Source organism: Oxyura jamaicensis, chromosome 1, assembly GCF_011077185.1.
Source record: "Oxyura jamaicensis isolate SHBP4307 breed ruddy duck chromosome 1, BPBGC_Ojam_1.0, whole genome shotgun sequence".
In the NCBI taxonomy this organism is placed as follows: Eukaryota; Metazoa; Chordata; class Aves; order Anseriformes; family Anatidae; genus Oxyura; species Oxyura jamaicensis.
In genome coordinates this window covers 20,083,987-20,103,121 of record NC_048893.1, presented here as the reverse complement: position 1 = coordinate 20,103,121, position 19,135 = coordinate 20,083,987, and the positions used below count along the sequence as shown (strand labels likewise).

The 19,135-nt window shown below is 35.6% G+C and overlaps 1 long non-coding RNA gene across 1 annotated transcript in view; it reads left to right on the top strand.

Moving 5' to 3' along the window:
* Nucleotides 1-1,543: 1,543 nt before the first annotated feature.
* LOC118157741 overlaps nt 1,544-19,135 on the top strand; it is a 43,472-nt gene continuing 25,880 nt past the window's right edge. Inside the window, exon 1 of the long non-coding RNA XR_004746718.1 lies at nt 1,544-2,103. This is a non-coding gene — a long non-coding RNA (uncharacterized LOC118157741). The remainder of the gene's footprint in view (nt 2,104-19,135) is intronic.

Sequence of the window (19,135 nt, the reverse complement as noted above, 5' to 3'; positions counted from 1 at the left end):
GTTTTAAACTAAAAGAGGGTAGACTTAGGTTAGATATAAAGAAGAAATTCTTTACTCAGAGAGTGGTGGGACATTGGAACAGGTTGCCCAGAGAAGCTGTGTGTACCCCATCTCTGGAAGTATTGAAGGCCGGGTTGGATGGGGCTTTGAGCAACCTGGTCTAGTGGGAGGTGTCCCTGTCCATGGCAGGGGATTTGGAATGAGATGATTTTAAGGTCCCTTCCAATCCAAATTATTTTATGACTCTATGATCTTCAACAGTGAGCAGTGAAATTAGGTAAGAGCAGAACAAAAGCTTTATCTTATGGACACAATATGAGTAATATCCCAGAGACTCTTATAGAATCATAGAATCATAGAACATCCTGAGTTAGAAGGGACCCATAAGGATCATCAAGTCCAACTCCTGGCACTACACAGGTCTACGCAAAAGTTTCGACCATGTGACTAAGTGCACAGTCCAATCTCTTCTTAAATTCAGACAGGCTTGGTACAGTGACTACTTCACAGGGGAACCTGTTCCAGTGTGAGACCACCCTCTCGGTGAAGAACCTCTTGCTGATGTCTAGGCTAAACTTCCCCTGCCTCAGCTTAATACCATTCCCGTGGGTCCTTATCACTGTTGTTTATGGAGAATAGGTCACCTACCTCTCCACTCCCCCTCGTGAGGAAGTTGTAGACTGCAATGATGTCTCCCCTCAGCCTCCTCTTCTCCAGGTTGAACAGGCCAAGTGACCTCAGTTGCTCCTCATATGTCTTCCCCTCTAGGCCCTTCACCATCTTCACTTGTCTTTAGGGGCTTAGGAAGTCCCTGAATGAGATGTTATTTCTATGTATCTAAGAGTCCTCCAAAGCTGTCAATTCAGTTAACTTGCCCAGTATCCACTTGAGAGCAAGTAAACTCATGTGTCACAAACCCTTTGGCAAGGCATACCACATCTTAGGTGAAATTATTACAGTTAGTGTGATTTCAGTCTTAGGGATGTAATTCAATTTTAGAATTAATAATTAAAAATTAGATGTTTAACATGGTAATACACAATTGTCAAAGTTTTGGAAAATGTGCTTTTTCACATAGTTGTAGCTTAGCACATATTCCTGTTCACTTTGATATGCCATCCTTTACACAACATCAAGATTCCCTCTCTTTCCTTGGCACATGGATTGCTGCTTTCAAAGCAAAATAAAAAATAAAACTGACAGTATTCAATGCCTATAATATTTTAACTGTAAACTGCTTTGTGATACTTAGAATAAGAAAGAAGCAATAGAAAAAAATAGTTCTGTACCCAGAAAAGTTCCTAATAGGGTCTCAACAGATCCATCATTTTGATGGGGATGGTAATTATGGTATATCAAAAGTCTCTGAAGACCACCACCACCATTTTCACACCTTCCTCTCTCTTTCTAATGATATTATAATAATTATATTACAGAATCTACTCTTTTACTGATAGTAAAAGATACTGTTTTAGTATCATTAAACACAATGATAGTTTTGGACACATAGAAGAGGTAGATATAACCATTGTGTCACAGAAGATCTGTGAAAATACATAATTAGACAGTAAGCATGATGGCAGCAGTTCATTTTAAAATTGTCTTTTAGGTCCTGGGTATTTCTTTTTTTAATTAAAAAATCACAGGAATAGGGAACAAGACATTCCTGTGTTCAGCTTTCCCATTGTTTTCCTGAAAGGCACAATTTCACCCTTTCTTTTAAAACTGAACATGGATTCAGGCCACAGACATCAAAGAAATCCAGACACTCACAAGAGATATCCAACTTTGCTAGAGTTCTTGGCATAAGAATTGCCTTGCGGTAAAAGATTTTCTCTTTTTCATTAGCATGGATCAACTTCAAAGAAAATATAATTTAATTTTATTTTTCTTCTGCCAAATTAGTATGAAACTAATGGGCGATTGTAATGTATCCTGAAGATACATTACACACATAACTCTTAGTGGCTGCTTTTATTGAAGGTTTTGTGTTTTTTGTTGTTGTTGTTGTTGTTGTTGTTGTTGTTGTTGTTCAGTGTGGCCTTTGGATGGAGAGGATGGGTCCTCTGGCCTTTAGCAACTGGGGGAGTCGTGACAGAGCAGGTGGGTGACTCCCACTTTCTGCATGTATGTAGATGTGAATGTGGGTGGGTGTGAAAGTCATGAGTAGGTCCTCAGTCTGTAGGTGTCCAGATTATTTTCTTCTCTTTTGGTATTAGTACTTCTATTAAAACATTCTGAAATACGTGTCAGTGGGAGTTTTTCCTTCACTCCTCTCACTCATGAAGCAAGAAGAATTCCTGATGTAACCAAGTGCTCTCCCACATGCACTGACAGCCACCCACTCGTTGCAGATATTTAACTGAGAAGGGAATAATCACAACAAAAAATAGGAAGCAGTCCTCCATAAAGAAAGGAAATGTGGCAAACCTGAAAAGGCAACACAAGTACTATGATCAGTATATCTTCTGATATTCAGTAGAGCCTGATATGACTTTTATCTTTGGTTAGGGCTGAATCTTGTCCATGCACCAAAATAACCCTTTAAAACATGGGGTCATACACCCTGTATGTTTGTATACACGCTCCCTATTCCTATCCTACCTTTGTTGTCTTCAGTTTGCACTCTATTTGCACTTTACACTACTGTGAGCAATTATTGACAAAAATGCAGTTTTTTGTTGCTGGAACAGAAACTGCTTGTCTTTCCAGGATTTTGAGGTCAAAAGACAAATTATTCCAAGCTATACTTGTAGCACTCTTCAAGTGGCAAAAGAAAAGAGGCAGTCCTACAACCATTTACTGTTTTCTGTGTAGGACTGTGTAGGATTATCTGGTAAGAACGGATCTAATGCTTTTGTACTAAATGAATTAAAATATGAAATGAAGATGAATGGAAGAACCAACAAATATGCTGAAACATGTATTTCACTTATTAAAATAACTCATGAATAGCTAAACAAGCCTTTTATTTATATTTTTTTTTCATTTTATTTACACCTCAAGGTATTATTCAGAGTATGCAAATGTGATGTGTACCACAAATTTCTTTTTCAATTTATGTAGATAATCCTTTTCCATTTATTTCTTTAGATCTCCAACTTGGAGTTTTTCTTCCATGAGTGTCTTAAACAAATTGTTTAGTTTTGCTATCATTTTTTTCCCTATAACTGTTTATTTAAATATTAGAACATATAACAAATGCATAAAATATTTGAATATTTTAAAAATTTTCTGGTTGAATTTCTAAAAGTATGTTGCTCAGAATAAGTACAAGATCTACTAAGAGTTTTCTGTAATCTTTTTCTCTCTCTGATTCTGTTCCCATTTAAAGAAACTGGAATAAATAAATTTTACTTCTTGAAGGTTGTCACAATTTGATGATATGGTATGGTATCATTGTATCTTTCCTTTAAAGAGTAAGGCTAAATGGGCAGTGCATCCTCTAACCAGATCAGAATTATGTGTTTTGTAAGTCTTAGGAAGGATTCTCTTTCTCGATTAATGCTGAAATATTTTTCAGAGTCACTCAATGACCCCAAGGTAGAATGAATTAAATATATAAATATATTTTTTTGGTCACAGATTGGAAAAAAAAATCCACTTATCCCATAATTGTTTTCCTAACTCTATCCATACTTTTACAAGATTCCAAGTGGCTTCTAACATACTACCTCTGTTTTTTTGGGAAAGTATGACACGTGCTGACATAAACTCTGGTTATTACACATAAGACATTTTTTCAGACTTTTAAAGACTGTTTAGGATGTAGAAACTGACATGGGGGTGGTTGAGGAGGGAAACAAGGGGAACTTTTGTTTAAGGAGAGAAACAAGATACTTTTATGGTATCAGTATGTTGAAGAAAAAAAGAGAGTTATTCACAGTATGTGATGTGAAGAGCTATATCCTCTTCCTTGCCAGAACCTGAATTGTTCTTTCTAGCCAAAAGTCTTGTCTAAAACCTGTGCTCATTGTTTTGATTATAAGGCTAAAGAGGGATGTTTGTTCTTGTTAAATTTGAGGGCACACTTACACATCTTCTTCAAGATCATTGTATAAGTAAAAAAAGTGATTAGCTTACTGACGTAGAGATTTCTTTTCATACGGATATAACATACGTACACATTGAACTTACTCAAAGGTTTTCTTCTGTTCTGGTAAAGTGAACAGGGTCCTTACTTTTATAAACTAGGTCATGGATACTCTTATGTAGGGCTACCCAAGTACCCAGTAGCTAATATATTCTTGCTGCTTCTATCCATCAGCTTCAACAGTGTTTGACATTTATTTCTGAAATAATGTTACATGATAAGCTATTCTCCTAGCTTCTGTCTTTTATAAGTAATATATTTCTGGTTCATTCCAAGAGGAATAGATAGTTCCTCTCCGCATAATTTATTTAGAAAAGGAACAATATAGAAATTAAAATACCTTCAAAAATTTGGTTATCAACATGTTCTAATCTACTATTGTATTATGTTCAGATTTTAGTCTTCAGCTTTGTATAAAAACATATTTCAAATTCTGTTCCTCTGAGGACACCATCCAGGTTTGATAGTCAAGTGTTTCTAACTGCAGCTAAGGTAGTACTTTGCAAAAATTTTAAATTTTTTGCTTTTGAGCTTTTCTCAGGTACATAGCCTTTTATTAAATGGTCATTAACATCTGTTATCCCTTTAGAAATAATTACCTGTTCTTTTATTATGTCTAATTAACAAAACCATTATATTACTTTTTTTTTTTGTTTTTTTTTTTTTCTTTTTTTTTTTTTTCCTTAATCTTTCTAGCTAACGGCATGCCAACTGTATTACATTAACAAAAATGTATGAAAAGGATACTCTAACATTTGTTCAGCATTATGTGATTTTTGAAATTAACAACTTTTAGTGAACTTCAAACCTTTTCTTATAATTTCTGCTTGTTTCTTCATTTTTTCTTTTTAAATTCCATCATGAGAAGGCCTTTTCATTATTCTACCTCACTATTTGATTATTTATTTATTTTAAATAGTAGTTTATTTACAGTAATGTTTGTCTTCATCTTTTCAAGGTTTTCACAAACATTTCCCAATTGCATAGTCTTCGTATTTTCTCTTTAATTTCCCTAAATATTATTTTATATTTTTTTAACCATCCAAGGATTACATGTTATAACTCTTCCACCTTTATTTTTATTACCTACTTTTTGTCTTTAAGGGTATTATAAAATTTACTGTATGTTACTAACTGATCAGAATAAGTCAACATTCTCCTGAATGATAAAGAAATCTAATTTATTAGGGTGAAACAGTTATCACAGAATCATAGAAACATAGAATATCCCAAGTTGGAAGGAACCCACAAGGATCATCGAGTCCAACTCCTGGCTCCACACAGGTCTTCCCAAAAATTCAGAACATATGACTAAGAGCACAGTCCAAACACTTCTTAAACTCTTATAGGCTTAGTGCCATGACGATGTCCCTGGGGAGACTGTTCCAGTGTGTGACAATCCTCTTGGTGAAGAACCTCTTCCTGATATCCAACCTGAACCTCCCCTGTTGTGGCCTGACACCATTCCCTCAGGCCCTATCGATGGTCACCAGAGATCGGCGCCTTTCCTTCTGCTTGCCTTGTGAGGAAGCTGTAGACTGCAATGAAATCTCCCCTCAGCCTCCTCTTTTCTAGGCTGAACAGGCCTAGTAACTTCAGCTGCTCCTCATACATATTCCCCTCCAGGCCCTTCACCATCTTTGTAGCCCTTCTCTGGACACTCTTTAATAGTTTCATGTCCTTATTGTACTGTGGTGCCCAAAACTGCACACAGTACTTGAGGTGAGTCCACACTACTGCAGAGGAGACTGGGACAATCACTTCCCTCGACCGACTAGCAATGCCATGCTTGATGTACCCCAGGATATGATTGGCCCTCCTGGCTGCCAGGGCAAACTGTTGGCTCATATTCAACTTACTGTCAATCAAAACCCTCAGATCCCTCTCTGCGGGGCTAAGAAATGTTTATGGAAAAATATCAACTCTAGAATACAAATAGTACCACATAATATAACTAATGTGGAAAATGCATTTCAGGGCATTTCATTCTGATTCTATTCTGCTGATGGATTTGTTGCTGGTTTAGACATCTCTTCTATTCAACTCTCAAATATCCCTGTTGGCTCTCTTGGCTGCCAGAGTGCAGTGTTGACTCATGTTCAACTTACTGTCAACCAAAACCTCCAGATTCCTTCCTGCAGGGCTGAGCTCCAGCCTCTTATTCCCCAGTCTGTATGTATAGCCAGGGTACCCCTTCCCAGGTTTGGAATCCAGACTTGCTCTTGTTAAAGTTGTTGGTGAATGCCTGGCTCTCTAATTTGTCAAGATCTCTCTACAAGACCTCTCCCACCTTGAAGGAGCTTCCAAGAACTGGAAGCTCCTCATAATTTAGTATCATCTGTAAACTTACTGAAAACACCTTCTAGCCCTGCATCCAAGTCATTTATAAAAGCATTGAAGATAATTGGACCTAAGATGGAGATCTGGGGAACCCTGCTAGTGACAGGTAGCCATCCCAATGCGACCCCATTTGCAAGGGAGTTACATCAGACCCATGTAGAGCCTGTTCCATCACCTTTCCTGACATCAAGGTCAGGTTGACAGGCCTGTAGCTCCACAGGTCCTTCTTATAACCCTTCTTATAGATGAGCGCCACATTAGCAACTCTACAGTCATTCGGGACCTGGATGGTTGACCATGACTTCAGATAGATGATGGAAAGTGGCCCAGCAATGACATCTGCCACCTCCCTCAGGACCCTCGGGTGCATCCCGTTGGAGTCCATTAATTTGCATGTGTCTAGCTTGCCTAAATAGCCTCTAACACGATCCTCTTCAACCAGGAGAAAGTCTTCCTCTCTCCAGGTTTTCTCTCTTGTTTCTGGGCTCAGTAGTGAGTGGGGGCTAGCCTTAGCAGTGAAAACTGAAGCAAAGAAGGCATTCAGTAACTCTGCCTTCTATGTATCTGCTATCACCAAGACACCCATCTCATTTAGCAGCACACCCACATTTTCCTTAGTCTTGCTTTTGCTGCTGATGTATTTGAAGAAGCCCTTCTTGTAATCCTTGATGTCTCTTGATAAATTTAATTCTAACCGGGCCTTGGCCTTCCTTATTGCATCCCTACATTCTCTGACAATGTTGCTATATTCCACCCAAGTGATCTGTCCCTGCTTCCACATCATGCATGATTTCTTTTTCTGTTTGTTTTCTCAAGAGCTCCTTGCCCATCCATGCAGGTCTTCTGCCCCCCTTGCTTGACTTCTTTCTCGTAGGGATGCACCTGTCCTGAGCTTGGAGGAAGAGGTGTTTAAATATTAACCAAATCTCCCAGGTTCCCTTTCCCTCTATGGCCCTGGCCCAGGGGATTCCTCCAATTAGGTCCCTGAAGAGATCAGTTAGCTCTGTTGAAATCTAAGGCTGTGGTCCTACTTTTTTCCCTGCTTCCTCCTTGAAGGACCTTGAACTCAAACATCTTGTGTTCACTGCAGCCGAGACTGCCCTCAACCTTCACGTTTCCAACCAGATCATCTCTGTTCATTATTACCAGGTCCAGCAGCACCCCTGTCCTTGTTGGTTCACCTACCACCTGCATCAAGAAGTTATCTACAATGTTCTGCAGTAACCTCCTGGACAGTTTGTTCTGAGCTGTGTTGTCTCCCCAGAAAATATTGGGGTGGTTAAAATCCCCCATAAGAACTAGGGCCTGTGAAAATGAGGAAATTTGCAGCTGCCTGAAGAAGGCCTTATCCACTTCCTCTTCCTGACCCACTGGCCTCTTTACTTCATATGTTACACCATGCTGAGTCCCTACATTTTTCCCCTAACACTTTTGATCTTTTTATTATTTATTTATTTATTTATAGCTGTAGAATATGCCTAAGCACTTTACTTTCTTTTTGAATAGATTGCCTGTAGAGAAGCTGGAGTGTTCAACATGCTAGAAAATCATTTGTCAGGAATAGTAGAGATATAATTAATTTTATCTTTGTCAGGAAAATAAAGAAGACATTTTCAGGTTCTTCTGTTCTTCCTCTAGATTCTATTTCACTTCCTAATTACTAATTATACTCTCTACTCTCCCCATAAATCTCTTTTCCTATTTGCTTTTAATCTTCTGCTTTTTTTTTTTTTTCTTTCATTTTTTATTTTTAAATTCAGTCTACATCAAGTCCTGCTGAGAACCAAAGAACCAGGCTGATTTTTGTTTGTTAGTTTTGTTTTGTTTTTCACTATAGCTTTCTTCTTCCACGCTTTCTTCCTTCTGAGATCAACTGTTAAATTTTCTATCATTCTGCTGATTCTTTATGACTATGTCAGACCAAAGAGTTTCTAACTGTTTTTCTACAAAATATTTTATTTTCTACAAAATGATTTTGAATTTCCAGAAGATTTAATTCCTTACATTTATTTTAATGTTACTGCATACTGATGGTTTTGATATACAAGATTTACTTTAAAAGGAAAAAAAAAAAAAAAAAGTCCTGTTTTTATTTTTGTTGTTATTTATTTCTTGTTTCTTTGCTTGTTTTCAGTGAAAGTTTGAATTATTTTTCTACCTTCCTTTTGTTTAAAATATCATTTTCCATTGCCTGAAACACCTGGAACCTTATGTCTTCTCCAAGTGAGATCAGAAAATGACTTAACCTTCTTGATTACCAGCTCCTTTTACATGTTCTATTATTTTGTATGTCATGACTAGCAACTCATTCCTCCTCCTAAATAATTTGGATTTTATTTTGCAGACCTATTCTTCATAAGAGTTGTTATCCTGATTTTATCTATTCAGTACCAAGATTTTTTTTTTTCAGTTTAACTCATTTTTGACTGTTTGCCTTATTTTTGCTCTGGCTCAGAGTAGTAATTTACCACAAACCTTTACCACAGTTTTTTAATTTTTAAAAATTTACCACAGTTGTTCCATATACTAAGATTCTCCCAGCATGCTTTTTCTTCTTCTGAGGAATAAGGCCTTCAAAAAGCCTCCTTCCATAAGGCATCCATTCCACAGACAATGTGAAAGCTAGAAAGTTAAAGGAATCTTCAGTGTTTACAGACCACACCATCTTTCCCTTGTTACTCTAGATGCAGACATCTGTTTGCTGTGATAACCTCATGTGTCATCTCCTTTCTCTTTCATCTAGGCTATAAGATTGTTAAACGTTGCACAAAGAAGACAGAAATATATAAATGATGAGGCTTATTTCATATTTGGCCAATTCATTTCCCTGTCAACAGCAGAGCCTGACACATATAACCTCAATCTCTTCTGCATTTTGTTTTTGAAACAAAGTTTTATTTTTCAAGGTTCAAAGTGCTTTAGCTTGATCAAGGTCTTTAGACTTGATATAGGCCATCTGAGTGGAACTCAGTGACCTGTATTACATATGCCATGATAAATTATTTAACTTTTTTTTTTTTTTTTTTTTTTTTTTTTTTTATATGTTTTTAAAAAATCAAAATATATTAAGAACTGAGTGCAGGTCTTGAATCTGAAGTCTTTCAATTCAGGAAAAATTAACATCAGCTCCAAATTCTATGGGTGAATCTATAAAGACACAAAGTTGAACCAGAGCCTTGAATCCAATCACACTTGACTAAAAGTGGCTGACAGTGAGGATTTGCTTATTGGTAGCAAGTCTTTGAAGTATGTGTGTGTATCTGATAGCAGGTACTCACAGGTCAGACCTCTTGCTCAGAACCTTGTCCTTGGACATCTTGGATAACCAGTCAGTATTTCACTCGGGTGCTATAAAGTTAACTTGATTTCAACTGAGCTTTTAATTCGAAAAGAATGCTCCCATCATTTATATGTTAGACAAAGAAAATACTTATACACTATTTCGTGGAGGGGGAAATGCTTTTTAAGGAAGAAAATTATATTGAGGAAACGATAGTAATATTCAAGATTACCAGAATCTTGAAAAGAGAGAAAGGAAATGTTACTGATTAGAATTTTAGATTAGACCTGGAGAGAACAAAAACATAATTACTAATCAGATTATTTTGCATATTAATGAGTAAATTTAATAAACAATGTAAAATTTGGCCTTTGTGTATAAAGTCACTATACTGATATATTTATTTTGTAATTTAAATCACTTGTAGGGATGGCTGCATGACATTTCCTTTGTAAAGTTGTAACTCAAACAATTCCAGGTATTCCTGTTCTTATTTGCTTTTGATAAATTTCATCAATAGAAAGTTCTTCTTTCACATATAATGAAAGGTTCACTTTAAGTTGGAAATATCTCCCACCATCTGTTTTCTACATCTTTTTTTAACATCATCTAGTTAAGAAAAATAGTTTGAAGTTAAGAAAAGAAATAAAAGACAACGAGGCTTTCTGAATTTTGTGTACCCTCCCAAATCACCCTGAAAGTTGTAACCACAGTCAGAAAGACATTGGAAGAATCAGGCATATTACATTGCATTGTATCTCAACTGATTTAATATTTTTTTCTTTTCATGATTTGATGGCTAAATACAGCAAATTAGAGAAATTAGGTATTAGGTAAAATAAGGAAGAGAAAATTACATCAGCATTTCATTGGGTATGAGTGTAATTTGACTGTTTTGGGAAGATATGTTAAAAAAATATAGGATAGACAAAATGTGTTTTGTCATTGTCTAAAAGTATACTACAAAAAAAATAATTATGTTGGCTCAAAGACATGTAACATATGTGGAAAATCCAGACAGATCCTGATAAATTCATCAAATTCTGAATTTCACACATCACAGTGCAGCAATGTTCGTTAGCAGTTAATGGGCTCTAAATTTGGAATATGTAAATCTGTAAAGACAAAAAGTGGCTTAATGAGGATAAAGATCCTTTCAGTCACTCTTTTTAGATAAGTATTGATGAAACACTGAGAACATGAGTGTTTTCATTTGGTTTCTGTACTAAGTCAGAACTCATGTTAATGATTGTTTTTATAAGAATGAAAAATCTGTATCGCTGAATGTAACGCTCAAGCAAACATAATGGGTCCTGTTAGTTTGTGTTTGTAAAACAATGACTCCTTCAAAACCAAATGAGGTAGAGAGAGTAATGTGCACAATACAAAGAAAATGTTCTTTCTCTATATTATTACAAATAATAACATTGATGAGATGAGTGTTTTTTGTTTGTTTATTTTTTGTTTTTTAGTGGAACATATATCTGACTGAGACAAACCAATCAGTGGGAGCAGTAGAAAATATGGAATAATTCCAGTAACACTCCAGTGTTAGTAAGGCTAGTATAAAATGCAGGGTGCAGTCAGCAAATCACAATAAAGAAAATTTGACTGCTGTGAAAGTGATTTTAATAGGCTGTCAAAAAACTTTTTCCATTAAGTTCTTGTTTGCACACCACAGCCTTAATTTTTATTATTTATTTAAAATATGAAAATGTTGGATGAAAATGTAGTCCAGTAGATATTCCTTTGAAATCTAGATAACTAATCTTATAAAAATAATCTAATAGTCTAATAAAAAAATAAACAAAAGAAAAAATTTATTCAGAGATTCCTGTATGGAAATTACTTTTTTTTTTTTTTTTTTTTTTTTTTTTTCCCTTACTTATTGGAAATAAACAAATTAAATGGTGGTTGGAAAGAATTAAATTAAAAAAAAAAAAAAAAAAAAAAGTAAATTTTCTGTCTAGGAAGAACATATATTTGCTGAGATAACATTTCCTAGTGGAGTTTCCTCCTTGTTGTGCTGCTCAGAGATTGAGACAGAATATGATTCTTTGGAAAATAGTTATATGTCCTTCTTTCCACTTAAAAAAATAATAATAATAATAATTAAAAAAAGTTCTATCGTATACATAAACAAACTACATTTTAAAAAAAGGAATATCATAAATCCTGAAAAACTATTTATCTTGAGTAAATACAAGACAAATTCTGTTGTGAATCTACTACTATGAATAATCAGCTAACGTTGCTTTCAGGGTTTGTTATGTCTGTGTATCCTCTTGATTTAATTACGTCTTGCAATTCTGTATCTACATCACAAAACTGAATTTCAGTAGTATTTTAGGCGTTTCAACAATATTTTCTGACACAAAACCAACCAACCAAGCAAACAAACAAACAAAAAACAAGAAAAGTTAAAATGAGCAGATCCTCAATGAAGATTTGGAATTTTTATAATTTTAATTTCTGAATACCATTAAAAAAAAAAAAAAAAAAACTCAGATCATACACAATAGAGCCAACAATACATGACAGTGGATATAAGGGAAGATAGAAGAGAAGAGTTTTACTGGTGCACACAGTTTTTCAGAGCACATCTTTGTGGCTGGGTGCAAACAGCTGCATACATACATTTTTGTGCACTGGTATAGAAACTGTATAATGGCATTAACATAGCATTGAGCGCGAATTAAGTTATCTATCCTCTTAATAAGGCTTATTAGCTCAGACTTACAAATGTTCTGTCGTGGCAGTGTAGCTCAAAATGCAGGCAATGCAGGCACAGTGGACTCATCCCATCTGCATCCAGACATGTAGATTTACTCCAAGGCAAAGTGCCCTAAATATTGGACTTGTGACACTGGGATTTCATGCTTCTGTTCTTTGGAAAGAAATCAAACTTAGTTTGTCATACAAGTTTCTTGTAACCTTTATGTCTGCCCAAGTTAAAACAAATCTTCATCACTGGAATTCCATCTGTTTTATGTATCAGCTATTGAAAAACTACATACACATGTGACAGACAATGTAATTTGTGTTCAGCTGTAGCAGGTTTTGTGACTCTTCAGCTGTACACACTATGAATAAGTCTTAACATTTCCATTTTCAACTTAATATGCTAACACCTGAATATCCTCTTTAGAAACACAGAAATTGTATCCTGTATCAGTACTTAGACTATGATTTGAGGACTAAAACGTGATACTGAAATTATTCTCCTGAAAAAGAGACTGTTGCTCCTTCACTAAGAGAAAATAACATTATTAAGAGATGTGGGAAAATGTGCAATATAGAGAATTAACTTATTGTACTTAGCTAATAAAAGAAGGCTTGGCTAACTAAAGAGCGGCTTGAACTTTGAACTTTCACTCATGGCTTTAGCTGAATTTCAGTATAAAAGGCAGCTTCCCCCAGAAACAGGGTGCATTTTTCTGTAATCATATGGCAGGTTCTAGGCACAAGGAAACCAAGCCCTTGATAAAATTCAGTGGGAACATCTGTTCAAGAACCTACTGGGAAAGTATCCCAGACATTGGAAGAAACAGCATCCAGCTGCAGCCAAAACATATAATGTAGGAGAAAAAAGGCAGGAAACAGAAGTAAAGCTGGCTAACACATTTCACATATCCATAGACTAGCAAACCTACTAATAAATGGATTTACTAGGGATGATAACAAATATTTTTAAATGTGGGGAACAGAACCAAGGATATAACTTTAACTGGGTTTGTTTCCAGTATAGCTGAACATCTTGCAGATTCACTAGAAATTGAGAGAAGATAAAAGAACATAAAATGTTATGTACTATGACTTGTCCCTTTTCAGATATACAGATTTGAAAATTCTGCCATGTAAAACAACTTTCCAAATTGCATCACACCAAACTGAGGCTCTTATTTCTGACAACAGTTTACAAATAAAACTGAATTTTTAGTGTTTTACTCTTGGGAGGGACATGTGTGCACATACTGTGAAGAAGGTAGATTTTAATATTTCACAAAAATATTTTTTACAAAAATAATATTGAAACTAAAAATTTTGTTTTGAAAATGAAGATTCCCAAAACCTTCTTCACAAGTAAGAAGGAAGGAGGTGGTGGTGAAGGAGGATATAAAAAAAAATAATAATAATCTCAGTAAAGGATTGTTTAGTCATTGTGTTACACTGTTACTAAGGAGAAGACAACTATACACAGAGGATGCTTTAATTAAAATTGGTATTTTCATATCAGGGCAGACTGTTAATTTAGGTCAGGCTGATATAATATGAATCATTGCTAATTTTTTATCATGCCTTACAAATGTCTACTAACTTTATAAAGCATATCTGTCTGAAAGATTATGAGCTGGCCTTTTTGTTAACTTTGGTTGGAGATGATTTGATATAATGATTTGTGGTTTCCTGGGTATGCACATGAACATGCATACTGTATGATGTTTTAAACAATTCTTTTCTGAGAGGCATGATATAAAAAGATTTTGTGACAAAGATGTAAATAGAAATGCTGCACAAATCTGTTTTATTCAAAACTTCTTTCCCTATTTCTGTTCTCTACACAGAAGTCCTTATCCACATATTTACCCTTACTCTCTGCCGTTACTTTGAAGTTCTAGACAAAACACCCCATACGCACCCATTTGGGTGTCAGCCTTTAATTCCAAAGCTCATCCAGCCCCACTGCAGCCCTGCCATCAAGCCCACAGAGGTATGGAAGGGAGTCCCTCTGCCACGACATTTTGTGGGCATGGAGTCAGGTGGGATCCTTGTTACAGTTAAGTGTTGGAATTTTTGTTATTTGACTTCTACTTAAGGAAGTTTTGCTCTATCCTCCCTTCTTCATCTCACACTCCACTCTGTCCCTGGGGGGTTGACCAGCTCTTAATTACCATGATTCTTCCTGAGGGACCTTCTCAGTACTTTTCAAATTAGGTCTTTATCTCTTAGACATCATGTTCAGGAAAAAGCTTAATAATAAAAAGGGTAGTTAAAACACCCCAGCAGTCTTTAGTTTGTACTTTGGGGTCCAGACTAAATAACTGCCAAAATGCAGCCATCACTTATTTTCTTTTTCTCTTCAAGCAACCAAAGAAGAACAAAATTATAGTCATCTAGGTGTACAAATACTATGGGCTTGTATTATAGCAGCACTGGCAGCTCCCATCTGTGATTAAGTCTCCCTTCTAGCAAGCAGCAGCAACACAGACTCTGAATCACTCTGCAGAATCTGAAGTAAAAAGAAGCTCATGTTGATGAAACAGGTGCTGGAATTAGTTTTACCTACAGAATCAGGCATTGGAAAAAACAGCAGTGGTTCAATGATCACAAATTCAGGTAAAATTGCATTACCCACTACTACATAACAAATACTTTGCTTCTCCTTAATCATGACAACCATCAGAAATAAATATCATGTTGTTGTGGCCAGCTGTTGAAAGAACTTACCCTCCTACATTTCAGGCACGCCAAATGTGAACCAGCACAAGTCCTGAAGTCATATAGCTGCAGCATTGCCTCACTGGGCCTGAGATGGTTAGTGTGGAGGAGACTACATGAGATTTGGATCTAACTGTATTTTTTGAAGTAGACATGTCTGGAATAGTTCATTGGTGCTTTGTTACAGGGTTACAGGAAACTAAGGCTAGTTCTGGCTCAAATGACCCTTGGAAACACAAAGACTAAGAGCCCAAAGTTATCTCATTTTGCCTGCTGTTGCCTAGATCTTATGAAATACATTGAAATTTCTCATGGTTTCCATCTGAAATCATTAAAAAACCCTCTTGAGTAGACAGAATTCAGCCAAGAATGTCCCCAAAACTTAACAGATCTCAAGTAATGCCTTTCCAAACCCACATTAACATCTGGATTGTAACAGGACACAAATCTAGCAAGTTTAACCAAATGCCAGCTTTTGTTAAAGACGTTTCTTGTAACTGTAAACAGAGTTACTCTTTTGATAGACAGCATCTGTTACATTTTTCATGAACTTTGAACATAAGTGCTCCACTTCCTGGATGGTTTCACAATTTGATGGCAACCTCCTTTTTGTTTTTATTCTCATTGTCTTGCCATTTGTATACATAATATAATTCTGTTAGAGATTCAGAAAAAACAGTCTCCTGGGGCCTCCAGCAGTAGTACATTTTGCCTTGTGTTTGTTCTCCAATTAAGCCTGTAATCCTGTGAGTAAATGATTCTAATATAATTAATCAGGACTGCATGCATTCAAATCACTGCTGTGGGGACATAGTAACACAGTTGTTTTAAAGATTGTTCATAGAGCAGCTAAGTCTGGCTGCACCTGCAGGATCTGTAAAATGAGAAAAATTATGGGAGAAAGCAGATCTGTTTTTTGACAGGAAGCTTTTTTCGAATCTAAAATTGCAGATTGTCTGCTCACTATTAGCAATGTTCTGGGCTGGCACCCAAAACCAGGGAAATATTTTCAATCACTGTCCGTGCCATTGTAAGAACAGTAAGCAGCTGATAAAAGCTTTTTGATCTATTTCTTCCAAGCCCACTGTTAACTATCTTTTGTCCTTCAGCATACATAATTGACATGTATAAATTCAATATATTTTAAAGATTGGTGAACTTAGAGAGAAAGAAAAAATATTATAAAATATTTCTTTTACTACTACTACAAACAACAACAACAAACTTTCCATCTTTCTTAATTGCTCCATTCTGCCTTCTTATACTGTAACAGCACTGGGTTGTACAAGCTGGAAAAATACTCTTCCAGTTGGACGAATGCAAGAGGAAATGAATATTTTTTGTGCTGTAAAGGTTAAATGGGGAAAGATACAGGTTTTTAATTATCCAAAGAATAATCAAAGACTAATTAAAATGAAACTGTATCATAAGTTTTTTAATAGTGCACATAATACAGGCACCAGACTGGATGTTAGGGGAAAAAAAAAAAAAAAAAACTTATGAAAGACATGCCCCAGATTTATACTGTGAGAAATCAATAGTTTTTTTCTTTTTGTTTTCTTTTTTTTTTTTTTTTTTTTATTCACCAACATCTTTGAATCTCATTCTTCAAATCCAAGCTGCATCTATTTTAGAGTAGAAAAATGAACAAGTCAATTTTCTGTAATGACTGCATCACTCAGGTGATGGCAACATTGCTGCTGGCAGCTGATGACAGTGTAGTGAAGCACTGATGCAACTTGAAAACCGCTGTTACTTTGAATAAGGAATATCCTAAGAAACCCACTGATAGTCTTCTCATTTAGTTCATGTGCATAATCCTGGATTATATATTGTCTATTTTATATAGGCTATTACTTTATTATTATTATTATTATTGTGCATCAATATCAGGAGTTAATTAATATCTAAGAAACAACTTGAAAGAGAGAAGAAAATACACCAGAAGAATTTGCAGGTTGGAAATAGGTTTGTTTTCTTACTTTTATCCTTATGTTCACCCCAGTATGATTCAATATGTGTTTTCATTTTTCTGGAAACTGCCTTTAGTAAGATATTGTAATGCATGTTACAACTATCCTGTTTATGTGATCTGATTTTGCACTTAATATGTAAATGAAGTACATCTCACCAAGACGTTCAAATCTGCATAGTGATTATGAATGTTTGTATTGACAGACTTTAAACAGGTCTGATATTCAAAAAGCTGATCCTTTACCATGTTGGATTGGTAGCTTAGGTCCCTATAACTCAAATTGCAAAGCAAGACGGAAAAGTTTAAGATCCGCTTGACAAAGTTGTAGAAAGAAACAATAATTTTCCTTCTTTCTTCTGTTAAGGTTTCTGGGATTGCAAAAAATATGTTAAATAGGCAGTTCTTGAAGAGACAGAAGGTCATTATTATCAGCAAGATTTCTACAATCTGAGCAGAAAAGGTTGACCTCAGGGATGTGGCCTGAGGGGTTCATACTCAACAGGTACTCATGGCTTGGCACTTGCCTGAGAACCAAGGCAAGTTGTTTATTTAACATTGCTAAACATTACTAAAAATTGCTGAAAAACTGAATTACTGAGAGCTGTCTGTCAGAAACTGATAGCAACCATGTTTGGCAAGTAATAGTTTTCAGTGACTGATGAAATAAATTAAGGAGGTAAGAAATTGTGTCAGAACCTTTCCTAATGGACCTTATAAATACAGACAAATAACTTATTTACCAAATAACCGTAAGCTTCCATAAAAAAATAACTTATTGTCTTTGTGTCTGGGAACCTACTGACAACTGGTGCATGTAAATATCAAGATTAAGATTCCTGTGCTTTTTTCAGTCTAGTAACATATGTGGTTTGAATTCTGCATGTATATGTGGATATTTAGTTGCAGTCTTGTTAAAGTCCACCCATGACCGTGGATTAAAGAGGTGGTTTAGATAGCTCCTGAAAGATGACTTCTCCTGGATAATACCCAAATCCTGAATGCAGAATTAGGACCTTAACAGTGATATATGGTAATATATTTGATAGGTTAAATTATTTATTTTTCTATGTTTCTGACTTACTCAGGCTTATTAACTGGCAAATATGTTTCCCTTTTCAGAATGAAATTAGTGAAGCTGATATAAATCTTTATATAAGAACTGACTGCCAGAAAAGATTCTGAGCTTTGCTAAATTAATCTGTAAGAAGTTTTAAAATTAGATGAAGTATGAATTTTGTATGTATGAACTTTGAAAACGGTATACATTGTCCCTTTCTTATGTAGAAATATCTAAAAATATTAATAATAAGAAGAATTTGAATAAACTGTATCTAGTTTTTTAAAAAAGGCAATCAAAATACTTCATTTATTCTGTTATTCCCAATTACACAAGATTACATCTAAAGTAAAATAAGCTACAGAATCCAGATGACAAGCTAGCACCAGAACAGTCCTGTCTTTTACAATGAGGTATACTGTTTTACTAGACATATTAATTCCTGCTTTCTGCTCAAGTGGCACTGCCAAGGGAAAACACCATTTAGACCTGTCACACCACTTGTCTCTTCATCAGCTTAGTCCTGCCTGCTTGTTGTATGTTTTCTGCTGATACAATACCGGTGGAAGAGAAGGAAGCAATCAGCAATGAGATTGAAGCTACTTATAGTGAGTGCTAGAAGCCTGTCGTGCTGTTGGACAGCTTGTTCATGTAGCCAACACCTGTGCTGTCTTTTGATTTAAAGTTTAAGTCATAACACGGAAGAGAAAGGAAACATATTTCTCTCTCTGACTTTAAATTTGAAATGCCAGAGGGACTGTTTGATAAGCTGATATATACACAATATGTGAGTTTTAAGCAACTTAGAAGGATATTAGGCATTTTATTCTTTTCCCTTCCCTTCCCTTCTCTTCCCTTCCCTTCCCATTCCTCTCCTCTCCTCTCCTCTCCTCTCCTCTCCTCTCCTCTCCTCTCCTCTCCTCTCCTCTCCTCTCCTCTCCTCTCCTCTCC